The 14,188-nt window shown below is 37.2% G+C and overlaps 1 long non-coding RNA gene across 1 annotated transcript in view; it reads left to right on the forward strand.

Annotated features, from left to right (window-relative positions):
• Window positions 1-13,278: 13,278 nt before the first annotated feature.
• The window catches only part of LOC104678470, a 93,522-nt gene continuing 92,612 nt past the window's right edge, over window positions 13,279-14,188 (forward strand). Inside the window, exon 1 of the long non-coding RNA XR_750189.1 lies at window positions 13,279-13,352. This is a non-coding gene — a long non-coding RNA (uncharacterized LOC104678470). The remainder of the gene's footprint in view (window positions 13,353-14,188) is intronic.

Consider the following 14,188-nt stretch of genomic DNA (forward strand, 5'->3'; position numbering starts at 1 on the left):
TTTAAGTACTGTTTTGTCTTGTTTTCTCTTTCTGGTTCTGGGGACTAGGATAATCGCTCTGTTGGGCTAAGAGGAAAAAAAAAAGGAGTTCATCTTCTCTTTTCTCTACCAGCTCCCGTTTCTCTGCCAGTATTATGATAACACCAGTAGCTTGCTTCATAGCAGGTACAAAATAAAGCAATTTCCTCAGCTACCATCAAAGGCTATCTGCAGGGTGTAGAATAACAGCAGAAGCCTCATCCTAGGATAATTTTGTAAATTCCACTCCCACTCATGCAGTAAAAACTCAGCTAGTAGCAGCTAATAGTAGCTAATAGTTATTGAGTGCTTACTATATGCTAAGTGCTTGCTTGGATTATTTCATCCAACTCTTGCACAATTAGCAATTCCACTCCATTGCCACAGTGAAACTAGGCTATATTACGGCTATCAGCAGCTGATATATATTGAGCATTTACTATGTGCTAAATGCATTCCTTGCATTATCTCATTTAATCTTCACTCCAACCCTCTGGTCTTGTAATCACAGATGATTTTAGTTCTTTGTGATTTTTTGGGAGAACACGGTCCCTTGTATATACTTCTCCACATCATGGAGGTCTGGTTCGTACTGAGATGCAATTTGCAAACAAGATGGCTAAGAACAAGATGAAGAAGAAATAAAAGAAAGAAGAGGGAAGGAGGGAAGAAAGAAGAAAGATAAACTGCTTTATCAACTGCCTTCTAGGAGGGAAGACCCAGGCTTCATTTCTCTTAATTCTCATTGTAACCTTTAAGGGTGGTGTGTTTAGAAGCATGCTAAGGTTACATAATTCCACCAAGTCTCTATGACCTGCAAGTGAATTGTCAAACAATAGCATCCTATGTGCAACTCCCTGAGTTCACAGGCCTGGCAGACCCTCATTGCCATTGCCTGGCACTGGTGGGAATAGGCTGAGCCAAGGACTTTCCTCGAAGACAGGAAGTGTAGCTGATGTCATAAGACCCTATGCTGGAGAGGAGCAACAGGAAGAGGATGGACGTTTAAATGTTGAAAGCACTTTTGCCTGCTGGGGTATGGCATGCCCAGGAGAGGACAGCCATAGACACGACCTATGGCAGCTCACTCCACAGGAGCCAGCCCACTGGTTTTACAAAGCTTTGGCACTCAGCTCCTTCATCCCACCCACACATTAGAGAGGGCCAATACCATGTGGACTCTCAGGCACATGTCCTCTCCCCTTCCTTTGCCTCTGTTTGCTGTGTTTTTCTCACGCGGTCATTGTAGTACCCATCTTAGCATTGACAATGCCTCTATTTTCCTTAAAGAAAAAACTGCGTTGCCTCTGGACTTTGAGCTTCTTGAGAGAAGGGACTTCCTTTATTTATTAATGAATCCCCAGGACTGTTCACAGAACTTGTTGACCCTGTATAAATATTTGTTGGATTATTAACACCATTCAGGTTGAACACAAATGCTGTATATGAAAAGACAGAGGATAGCCACCAGACTAAGAGATGAGATGGGCTAGAAAAATATATATATACGCTGCTGTTTCTGCATATATTTCAGTGAATGCCTTGGGCTGAACTTTTGTGTGTGTGTGTGTGTGATGGAATCTTGCTCTGTCGCCCAGGCTAGAGTGAAGCAGTATGATCTTGGCTCACTGCAACCTCTGCCCCCTGGGTTCAAGGGATTCTCCCACCTCAGCCTGCCAAGTAGCTGGGATTACAGGCATGTGCCACCAAGCCCGGCTGAGTTTTTTTATTTTTAGTAAAGACAGAGTTTCACCAAGTTGGCCATGCTGGTCTTGAACTCCTGACCTCAAGTGATCTGCCCACCTCAGCCTCCCAAAGTGCTGGGATTACAGGTGTGAACCACTGGGCCCGGCCAGCTGAGCTTTTCACAACCTTTCTTCAACCTTCCACATGCTGCTTCCTATTCTTCAAACTCCAACTGTAAGAGGGTGACCTTTGAGTAAGATCTGTCTTTGACGCCATGGCATTGTGTATTTCAGGGGCTAGCTGGGCTCATTGGCATTTGTTCCGTGATTTCCAAGGCCAAGTTGTTAGTCACTTAAAATAGGGCATCCATTTTTATTTTATACCCACATCATAAAAGATTGCTTAACATTGAGAAGGCTTGCAGTGCTGTCTCCATAATCATCTCAGAAGATTTAAGGCACCAGAGGAAGCTGATAAATTGTGTTTAAAGCTAAGCATAAGCATGGTCTAATGTCAACTGAATCAATTCAGTTAAAACATCCACCAGGAAACACTTAAAAAGGTGATGGCTTTCTGCCCCTAAGCCCTAAGTAGCAGCCCTGAGTGGTAGGTTAAAATTAGAATTTGTTAAAAGTATGCAGTATGTTTATGAAGGGTAAGGGATATTTGAAAGCAATATTTAAATATCTTAAAAACATGTCTGATGCAGAAGAGAAGATTTCGCTTTCTCTTTAGAGTTACTGAGGCGCAAGATAAGAGTAGGAAAGTTCACCCGGCCATGTATATTTTACTGCAAACATGTCATTTTAGACATCTTTCAAAATGTATCTGCAATATGGAAAACAGTCCCACCGAGCTATTGTTTGGCATAGCTCATTGACATATTTATGTTTGCAAAATCAATCACATCAGGGCAACTATGAGTTTCTGGGCTTTTGTTTTTTTCTTGTTTGAGAGAACAGAGTCTGGAAAATTTCAGTAAAGGTAAAAATAAAAGAAATGTGTGATGCATTTTGCCTATTATTTTGCCCTTAAAATTAAAAAAAAAAAAAAAAAAGACAGAAAAAGTGAGAAAATCAGAGAATAATTTAGGGATCCAAAGATACTGTAATAAATGGCCAAAGTGTAACAATATAAGGATACTGAGGCATACCCCAGAAGCTGGTTCCAGGACCAGACTTTCATCCTACATGCTGTGAATTTCAGAAAGTCAACAGCTATTAGACCCTCCCTCACATGTCTCTTCTAAAATGATGGCAAGAAACACAGTTCTCTGCTTCTCAGAACAGTCATGAGGATCCTATAACACACATAACATATATAAAAGCATTGGAAAACACTACAACCACCATCACAAGAGTTCCATAGATAAACCGTGTTAAGGTTAACAATGTAAAACAATTATTGTTATTTAATTAGAACAAGCTATTGTCTTGGAAATTCCATGTAACTTGAACTTTTTTTTTCAATGTATTATATTTCTTATTTTCTACACTCTGAAGAGAAGAGAAACACTTATTTGAAACGACATTTTTTGGAAAATCCTACTTGAATTTAATGTATCTTATATTCTCACTCCACTTGGGGTAGAAGGAGGGTGGAGGGGTGAACGGTAAGCTTAACAAAAGCAGGCTTTCTTTTAAAATTAGAATCTCAAAGGAATAGATTTTTACAATAGTTACAATTCTTAGCCAAGATATAAATTTAATAATATAAGGGACAAAGGAAGGGAAGAATATTGGAATCATTATGCAGGAGGACTAGCAGAAGATTTTCTTGGAAAACAATGATAAAATGGAGAATTGTCTCCAGGCAGCAAGGAGTCGTATCAAACTCTACCTTGGGAAAGTTTTCCACAGTTCTGTTTCTTTACTTTCTTAAACATCTTCTGGTATATCAATTCCAGCAATATTTTGGCAGCCTAAAATTACACCATTCTGACCTTGACATTAGTATTCAACAGCACTGATGAAAGAATGACAGCTTCTCCATCCTAGTGGGTGATCTTGCAAGCTTTTCCCTTCATGACTATGGAGTTTCTGTCAAATGTGCTTCCAGCTGAATGATCACATTCTTTTGAATTATGAAGTGGCTGCAAACTGTGCTAATTGGGTCCACACTGGTGTCACTGATAAGGATTAAACAGCCTTGATTATCGTAAGGTCACAAAAATATGTAATTTTGCTATACATGTATATTCCTCTTAGCATAATCCATAACTATAGCCATGCAGAATTGTTTCATTTAATTAAAATGGTCATTAAAGACATTAAGATAAATCAGAGGCAAATCATAAAGAGACGAATGAAATAGCTAAGAGCAACTGTAATGCAAGGTTAGATATCGTGATTATTTTTTATTATTTATGAAGTGTGAACAGTATGCTTGGGAATGCAGAAAATATTTAAGAGGGTTCCATCTTTGCCCAGAAGAATTGAGCTATAAATGCAGAAGAACAAAGACCAAATATCAAGCCACAGAAATGATGAGAAATAATATCTTGAACTAATGTAGCTTTCTTTCGTGTATTACAAAGCCTTTTCTACATTTACAGACTTTTTCAATGGTAAGCTTCTAAAAGGCAGGGACAGGACTCGAAGAATTTTGTACTCTAGCCAGAATACTGTAATTTACTCATGGGCACTTATTAATGAATTACTGTTAGATATAAATGTAACAGTCTGTATGAGATTTAGAAGACAGGAATGCACTTCTGTGACATAGTTCAGTGCTCTCTAGCCACAAAATTATGCTGATATTTTAAATTGGTAAAATTTGAACAGAATAGTCAAAATTAGTAAATTATTAAAGTAAGTTATCCGCTACTGAAAATCAAAGTGTAATAAATTATCATACTTTGTTAAGAAACAAATTTGCCTACTCAGTTGCTTCATGAATTTAATATGGGTATGTTGAGTACTCTCAGTAAATAAAGTTGTCATTGCACATTTTATGCAAAAAGAGGTACAGAAACCATATTTTAAAAACTTGAGATACTTTGCAATATGCAGGTTTAAAAAACACTAACATTTGTCGTATCAGCTTTAGTAGAAAAAAGAAATATGGATAAGATTATGGTTGCCTTTAGGTTCTCTGATCTCATAAACCCTCCGCTTGACCCCAGGGGTAACTGCTTTCCTGAATTTGTCCTTCTTGTCAGGGTTTGATATTTGTATATATTTTTATCTTCTCTATAAGCAACAGAGAGTATTTTATGTGTTTTATAATTTATAGAAATGATTTCTTCGTTACACATCCTTCAACTTGCTTTTCTCACTCAACATTAATTTGGGGATTATCAATATATCAATATTGATACATGTAACTCTGGTTTATTCATTTTAGATTCTTTATAGTATTTCAATCATCTCATCATTTGTTTCTTCAGTTAATTAAATATTTATTGAGCAACTACTACATTCCAGGCATTCTTCTAGGTGATGAAGACATAATAGCCAGTAAAACAGACAAAATGGCTGCTATTGGAAAGCTTACTTCTCAGGGAGTAGATTTCAATGGATGCATCTGTTCTTCTGTAGATGCTTTCAAGTTTTTATCATTACAAACAGCGCTACCATAAACAACCTTAAACATAATTACTTGTGTATTATTTAAGAGGGGAAATAAAAGAAGTGGGATACCGAGTTTGTCGGTGAGGACAACTCATAATACAAAGTGAGTAAGCTAAATTTACACACCCACTTGGGATATAAGGGAGCTCCCACCTATCCACACTCCCCCAACAGGGGTCTTGTCAAACCTCTGAACCTTTTCCTCCGGATGGCTCTGTGATGGTACTTCAGTGGCATTTGCATTTTGTTGATTATAGGTGAGGTTGAACATTCACTGTGTAATGATGGTCTCTCCTCATTTCTCTCTCATGGCTTATCTGTTTGTATTTATTGTCTATTTGTATATTAAGTTAGCTTTTTCATATTGATTTTCAGATGTTTTATGTGCTCTGGAAATTAATTTATTGTTGCCCATATGGGTTGCTTTTGTCTCTGTGTGTGGCTTATATTTTTTCCTTTTTAAAAACATACCGTTGTCTTGCAAAAGGTATTTTATTTCAATGCAATGATAGTTACTAATATTGTTTGTTATGAGCCTGTATTCTTCATTTTTAAGGAAATTATCACTTACCTCAATGTCATAAGACATTCTGCTATATTTTCTAAATATATTAAAATTTGATTTTTCATATTTGTATCTTTAATTCATCAAAAATATAACTTTTATATTTGAAAAAAGGAGCTAGGCTTATTTCATTTTTCCAGATGTGTAACTATGGTAGTTACTATGACGGTAGTTACTACGATTGTTCATCACTCCTCTCGTTCTCTTCTCTCTGGACCCATGAGAGGAGAGCTCTTTGGAAATGGATGTGTCCACATGGCTTGCTTTGACCAATGGACTATGAGCAGAAGGATGTGTATACATTTAATGTAATGAGACTGGATCCAGAAAACAAGCAGAGAATTGGCTTTCTGCCAAGGTTCCCTCTGAGCAAATTTGTAAAGTGGGTAAAGCTTTTTTGGATGTACCCATATCATTCTTCTGTCTCTGTCTTCCATTGCCTACCCGTTTGTTATCAGGTACTCTCTCAAGGTAGGGTATTATTAAAGCACTGTCTGTATTGACAAGACTTCATCCTCTGTACTTATCTCTTCACCCTCCACCCAAAAGCAAAGTATAGTAAAACAAACCTATCCTAAAATCCACTCTCCAAAGAACACCACAGTCTCCCAATTGTCTCCCAATTATAAGTATTGGACAGGAAAATTACTAAGAAATTCACTGCTTCCTTTTTTCCAGCAGTGAGGTCATAGTGATAGGATATTTGCATTCTTATAGGGAATAATAAGTCTTCAAAAATCCTCAGAAATGAATTTCAAAAGATTTGAATTTAAGCAGACTTTGTTTTAAAAACCAGTCCTACCACTTACTAGCTGTGTGACTTTGGACAAGCTTCTCAACCACTCTCTACCTCAGCATTCTCATCTTTGCAACAGAGATAACAATACCTAGATGACAGTGTTGATACAAGAATTGAAATCAAATGGACAATTCTGTCTGTTTTGAATGCTTAGTAGAGTGCCTGGCACACAGTAAGTACTCATAAATGAGGCTATATGTATTATCGTGTTATTGTTGCTCTTACAATTGTGGTAGTGATTGTGCTATACTTTGAGGTTAGGGGAACAGATGTTTTAGGGCAGAGTACTTTCCTGATACCACAAGACATCCCTAATATCACAAGAGGCGGGCAGCTTTCTGCTTTGTCCATTGAGAAAAATTGTTTATTTGAGTATTATCGTTTTTGAAGGTTCAGAAGTAATACAAGGAGTTGAGGAACTGGCTATATATACACACTCACACACACACACACACACAAAACATATATATGATATATATGTGTATATATTTGGATTATATATGTGCATATATATGGATATATAGAGAGAGAGATTTCTGAGACAGGGTCTCACTCTGTTTCCCAGGCTGGAGTGCAGTGGCACAATCCTAGTTCCCTGTAGCCTCAAACTTCTGGGCTCAAGCCTCCTGAGTCAAGCCTCCTGACTCAGCCTCCTGAATAGCTAGGACTACAGGTACAGACCATCAGGCCTGACATATTCTTCAAACATTTCATTATTTGTAGAGATAGGGTCTTGCTATGTTGCCCAGCCTGGTCTCAAACTCGCAAAGTGCTGGGATGACAGATGTGAGCCACTGTGCCCAGTCCTGGTTATTTATTAAAAGTAATCATTGCTAATTAACCTGGCAAAAGTATATTATTTTTAAAGAAATAGAGATATTTGCAAACAAGTAACATTTTCACCATCTTTTCATTTTTCATCTACATTGATAACTAAGTCAAAAATAATCTGCTAACTTTCTGGAAAACTTTGTACCATTCTACCTCGGAAAAAAAGGTTTCCTTTCATAGGTCCATTTCATATCTTCCAAAAAAGGTGAACCTAGTTAGAGTTTTACATAATAAGAGGTGATACCTGAAAGCTTTCATGAAAGTAATGAAATATTTTAGATTCTGATTTTATGTCACCTAAAAGGTTTTTTTAAATCTCAACTTTTTAGAAATAATTCTACCTACTTCAAAATAAACCAAATAAAATTCCTTGTTTATGTGATTTCTTGTGGAAAGACACTAATCTAATCCTCTCCCTTTTAATTTCAGAGACTCATAGAAGTCAGATTATTTTTAAAGTTTATATTATCAACTGTTAAAGACTAAGCAAGATGTATTTCTAAAAATTGAAACAGGGACAGTTGAAATACAAGTCAATAAAAGATGAAAGTACTTTTAGTGATTAATTTAAATGACTAAGGGATTAAACTCATCCTAAGAACCAGTTAATGGTGCTGATTGTTCAGGTCTCATTATGCCATAAATTATTAATTTATTTTCAAATAAGGAACATGTGAGACTTAATTAATTTTTACAAAATGTTTGATGATGTTATTATTAGATGCAGTGTGGATCAATATTATTATCACTTTAATTATTCAGTGTGATTACAGCTTTCCTTAAATCTGCTTGGTTTGGCCTTAAGTTTTTCTTTTTTGTCTTTTTTTTAATGGAGTTTCACTCTTGTTGCCCAGGCTGGAGTGCAATGGCTAGATCTTGGCTCACTGCAACCTCTACCTCCTGGGTTCAAGTGATTCTCCTGCCTTAGCCTCCTGAGTAGCTGGGATTACAGGAGCGCACCATCACGCCTGGCTAATTTTGTATTTTTAGTAGGGACAGGGTTTCACCATGTTGGCCAAGCTGGTCTCGAACTCCTGACCTCAGGTGATCTGCCCACCTCGGCCTCCCAAAGTGCTGGGATTACAGGTGTGAGCCACTGTGCCCGGCATCATAACTTTTATGATAATTTTTATAATTTGGTCTGTGTTGATAAGAAATAAGCAAGACCCGAAATCATCAATATCTTTATATTAATTCTATGCAAAAATTAATTTCAAGACCAAATACGTTAGCCTGAACTTGACTCACAAGTACTTTTGTGTTAATGCTTTACCTGTAAAACTTTCTCAGCTGACTAACATAATAAACCTAGGAATAATACTGTATACTGCTATACTACTTTTCAGTTTACAAAGTGCATTCTTGGGCATTAGTGTATTTAATCTTGGCAAAGTCTTTTGAGGTAAGGAGGAAGACAGGGCACCCCATTTCATAGATGAGATAACTGAGGCTCAGTGAATTCTCCTATAAACCAGGTTTATGAGCATTTCCAGGATGAGAGGTCATTTTTTTCCGATGCCCTGGAGCCCAGATCCCTGTGCATATTACTATGACAACTTAACACAGGAGTCTGTAAATGTGTGTATGTTTATGTGTGTGTGTGTGTATGTGTACATATTTCTTTCACCTATGACCAAAAAGGATAACCATAGTAAATAGTTACAGCATGCTTTTGCATGGTTTAAGGCATTTTATAGTCATTCATTAAGACTTTAATTTGGAGACATCAGCAAAGACAATAAAACTCACAAGACTAATTGCTAAATTAGAAGGAAGATGGACTTAAAGTTAAGTTTTACTTCTAATTCTTACTTGAATATGCTCTTTTGTAATTTTAAGATACAAATTGGGAAAAGGCTGGCATATGATTCTTTTTACCCTGGAGTCTGCACTTTACACTTTGGGATGTGTGGAAACTAACTTTGTTTTTCGACAGGGCAAAACAGAGTCCAGGAATCTTTATGTTGAGCCAAAGTCCCTTCAAGTTAATAATTATTATTTGTGTTTATACCAGAACAAAATAAAACAATCGCTTACCATATCTGAAAGGTCAGCACAGCTTAACATAGCACCAAGTCAGCCCTTGCTAAGAGATTCCAGATGGCCAGGGACTAGAGGCTGCAGAGGAAGCTCGGGGAAGCGTATTGCCCTGAATGCTACCACAGTTAATACGAACAGCATGACGGTGACATTACTTTCACGAAAAATGCTAATAATCTGGAAGGCTTGCATCACTATACCATGTGGACTTTCTTTAATATAATCTCCACTTCTGTTGGAAACGTTTTGATCACGATGAACATTAATTCTACTGCTTCTCATTTTTTTCATTTATGTTAAATGATTAGAAATACAAAATTATATGACTATAGTTGCAAAGGATATGTTTATAAGGTTCACTTAAATTATGAAAATATCTTTCATCTAATACTAGCTTCTTTCCCTAAAAAGAATCAGCATTGAGTCTTCCTCCTTATTATCTTGACGAGTCAGCTTGTTAAATGGGTCATTTGCTAATGACATAATTGCACCTTGAAAAACTTCTATCACATACGCAATTGGTAAAGGATGCTTTTAATACTTGACTTTAAAAATTGGCCCCATCAGAGGTTGATTGATACAGAAAGTGAGGCAGGTATACCTACCATTGCAATGATACAGAGAAAACTGTATCATTGCATAGATGAGCATGCAAATAGCGTAAGAACTATGTTGGAGATGTTCAATTCATAAATATGGTCCTTAAAGTTTATTTTAAAATGTAATATTGCTTCTGCATCCTAGCCATCAAAGAATGTCAGTTAAGTTTCCAGTAATTGAAAACAAACTAAATACATTAAATCAAAGGAACAATTGTGATCGGTGTAAGTAATAATTTTTCAGTTGTACCCTGTGAAACCTCAGGGATTTGATATTTTGAAAACAATCCACTTTTGTGAATAATGCTTATGCATTAATTTGATAGTGTATGGGCCCATTTAAAAGACTATGTTCTCTAACTGTGCTGACTTTCATCCATAACATAGACCACTCATGTCTGCACAAGACTTGGTGTTGACGTTACTTCCTGGAGCCTTTCAATGACTAATGGTGACTCTCCTTAATGTGTTATTCTCCCTCCTGTAGTACAAACATGCGTAATCTTATTACCAGTGGCATTTGCTCTTTGTAAGACTGTAATTATAACACCAGTCAAAGCCTCGTTCAAAATATTTCTGTTCAGTGCAGTTTTTCCAAGGTTAAGCTGTGATAAGTGGGGTAGAAGATGTGGGATCAATTTGAACACTATTGAGAGGGCTGCCGCATTTAGAGTTAAAATTAACGAGGATCCTATTTATGCTACTTCATCACAGCAACTCAAGAACACTCCTGAAAACGCATCTCTGGCTTTTGTTTTTTAATGAAATGAAGAGCTTCATATTTGCTAAGAGACATGCTGTTCAAGCCGCAGGGCCGGTGAGAGAGATGCCCTCACGATGAAGATAAGGAAAGGGAGAATCCGACTGGCAGCCTGGACAGAGCAAGGGAAAATAGAATTAACGGAGGTTTTTGAACCAGAGGAGATGTTTCAAGGTACAAGAAGGTCATATCAAAAAGGACAAGCAATGAAGAGATTCAAGGAGGTGGAAAGGCAGCATTAGGAAAGCAAGAACAGAAAATCATCGCAGCAGCCACATCCTGGAGCGAGATGATGGAAGGGGAAGCCAGGGAGCAGGTAAGATCCGTATCCAACTGCCATTCAACAATTCTTACAAGGAAGAATTCACTAAAGTGGAAGCAACATGGGGTGTGCCACCGGAGCCTGGAAATTTCGTGGTTTCTTTTTATTTATAGAGTATTTCCAAATTCCTTCTGGATGGACGCAAATTTTATCATGAGCCTTGGCAGGAAGTTTAACCCACAGATTGAATGTGTTACAAATTCATGAACAGAATATTTCAAAGGAACACCTCCCTCAGCTTTAGAACTATGAAAAAAAAGATCATGGGGATATCTTTTTCTTTCAGTGTTTCTCAAAAAATAATTTGTAAAAAATATTTTTTAAGAAACTTCTGATTAAAGGAGAAAAGAAAACAAAACGCAGGACATGGTTTTGGCTACATCAAGGCCAATTCAGCTTATAATTTTTGAGGCAGAACCAGGCAGCAGAGTGTCAAAGTTCAGAGCATGGACCACCCTAAAGTTGGAGGTAAATTTTGGCCCCATCGATTTCTAGTTGGTGGCTTGAAGCCACTTAAATTACTCACTGCTTCAGTTGTTCAGTTGTAAAATGAGGATAGTATTCTGCATTATTTAGTCATTATGAGAATTAAAGAAGTTAATACCAACAAAACCCTTGGAGTTGCACTCAGCTCATAGTAACACTTAATATCATCTATTAGTCATTAATAACTTTGTCATTCAAACCACGATTCAGCATCAACTCTGATATTTATTCCTATTAGCAGCAACAATGAAGAAAGTTAGCACGTGTGTATATATATGTTGTGTGTACATGCATACAGCATAGCAATAAAATGTACATTGATAATGTATAAAACTCTTATTCTGACAGCTTTTTTAAAAATGCCATGCTTTGATTGGGGCTTGCACGTGTATTTTCATGTCATGATTGAATGTATCATACTTTTCTTTTAATTACAAAAAATCTAAAAACCCCTGTTCAAGTTGCTCATTATCAGTTTTCAGAACAATATTAAAGGCCACAGTCCCAGTCGCTAAGCAAGTTCTAGGTATGAGAATAGTAAATTTAAATAGCACAATGTGGATAGGCTAGATAAAAGGGAGAACATTGCCACAGGCCATCTTAATTCACTTTTTCCTTTGAATTAAATCCTTGAGTCAGAGAGTAGAAGATGGAATGGTTGGGAAATTCTCAGTTATAATGTCAATGAGTTAAAAGGCTCACATATAGAATTCCCACCTGAAACTGTAGAAATCTTTATCAATGCTCCCCCAGACTGGTTCCTAGAACTCTGATTAAAGTCATTTCATGTGCTGAGGTGGTGTTTGATAAAATCTAGGGGTTTCTGATGGCTAGCATCTATTTTATTTTGAACATAACTACTTTCCTAGTGACCTTATATAGCCCTGTTCAGTGAATTGTCAGAAGCTGTTGATATTAATTTTCTGGATCTACTGTAGTATCTGATATTGGTGCTGGACACATGAGTAGGGGCATAATACTTACATAGTACTAACCCGTGCCATGGCAAGGTAAATAGCCACTCCAGGAATCTTGGTAATTTTTCATTACCTGGTAGATGATTTGCCATAATTATATAAGACACAACAAAACGAGATGAGAAAACTTAATGTGAATTGTAAGAGATCTTGTAAATCTCAAGTGGAGAAATGAAGTATATTGGTAGAATCTAAAAGACAGCCCAAAGAGAATGTGGAAAGAAAACAAAACTTGGGAAAAATGAACAAAGGAACTCATGGAAATAGTATGTAATAATGTCATGAAAAATGAACCAGAGCCAATTAGCAGTCAGGCAGAGTTGTATTCCATTTAAAACATCACCACCAATATCACAATCTCAATGCAGCTATGTTTTCAAGACATAAGGCAGGTAGAGTCAGGACTATTCGTGTGCATCAGAAGGAAAACATACAGAACACTCCATTTATAATTCCAGAGATTGACAAGGTATTTAATGAAGCAACCAAGAGTTTTCAGTAGCTACAACCTCCCATGCCCTCCTCCTTCTGTCTGCAGGCTTTCATCTAGCTACCAAGGCTGAAGTAGTGCCTGTCCCACAGAACCATCACCCCTCAGAACTGAGCCTGGGTGTCAGCCGTGGCCATGATGGCTCCGTCTCTTTCTGTCACAGATCGTCTTTATAAGCCAGACATGTCAGTGCTATAAACTGATGAGGTAAGTAGTGATTAAGGCTAAGTGGATCTTGTTAATTCAGCAACACTTTAAAATAATTGAACATGAATAAAATGGCAAATTATAATCAAAGTCCTTTGGGAATATATTTGAAAGCTACATAATGCAACAGGAGTTCATCATGACTAATACTATTATAATTAATATTAAATGATAAAATAATGACTGGCTTCTTATTCTTAGCTCAAATTGTCATGCTAGCAAAGGGATGCTTTCGCTTTGACATTGGAGTGAAGGGTGGGGACAAAGGCGACGGAGAACGAAAGCAATCATTTTGTATCACATTTTTTAAAGCTTGGCATTTTTCCTTTTGAATTGCTTTGTTGGCTGATTCGGTGTTTGGACCAGGACATTTTCCATCATGCTACGATGTTCAAAAAGAACAGAGATGAGGGTAATAGCCTCCTGAAGTGAATTCTGAGGTTTTAAAGCCCAAATGTACAGGAGGCAATAACATGTTTGCTTTAAGAGCTTTTGAGATGTAAGTAGTGACCTTTGTGTTTCCAATAATGTCTGATAATTGAATGTAGACACTGCTTATTGGAAAATAAGGTACTTGTAAGGCAAGAATCATTTTCAGCTAGCCCTTATAATTGAGGGGCACAGTTTATCTGAGATTGTGAGCCCTGCCTCAAAGAACCTCAATAATCATAAGCAGTGGGGGACTGCCACTTTCCATAGCGAGGGCAGTGCAATTCTTGCTGCAGGTCACTCGGAACAGAAATAGAGGAACAAACTGAAGTAGAGGCGTTTTGCATGACATTGCCCCTGGGAAAATGGGGGGCCACATCAGATTCCTGAAGATGGAGTGAAAATCT

The sequence above is a fragment of the Rhinopithecus roxellana genome, chromosome 2 (assembly GCF_007565055.1).
Source record: "Rhinopithecus roxellana isolate Shanxi Qingling chromosome 2, ASM756505v1, whole genome shotgun sequence".
Taxonomy (NCBI): domain Eukaryota; kingdom Metazoa; phylum Chordata; class Mammalia; order Primates; family Cercopithecidae; genus Rhinopithecus; species Rhinopithecus roxellana.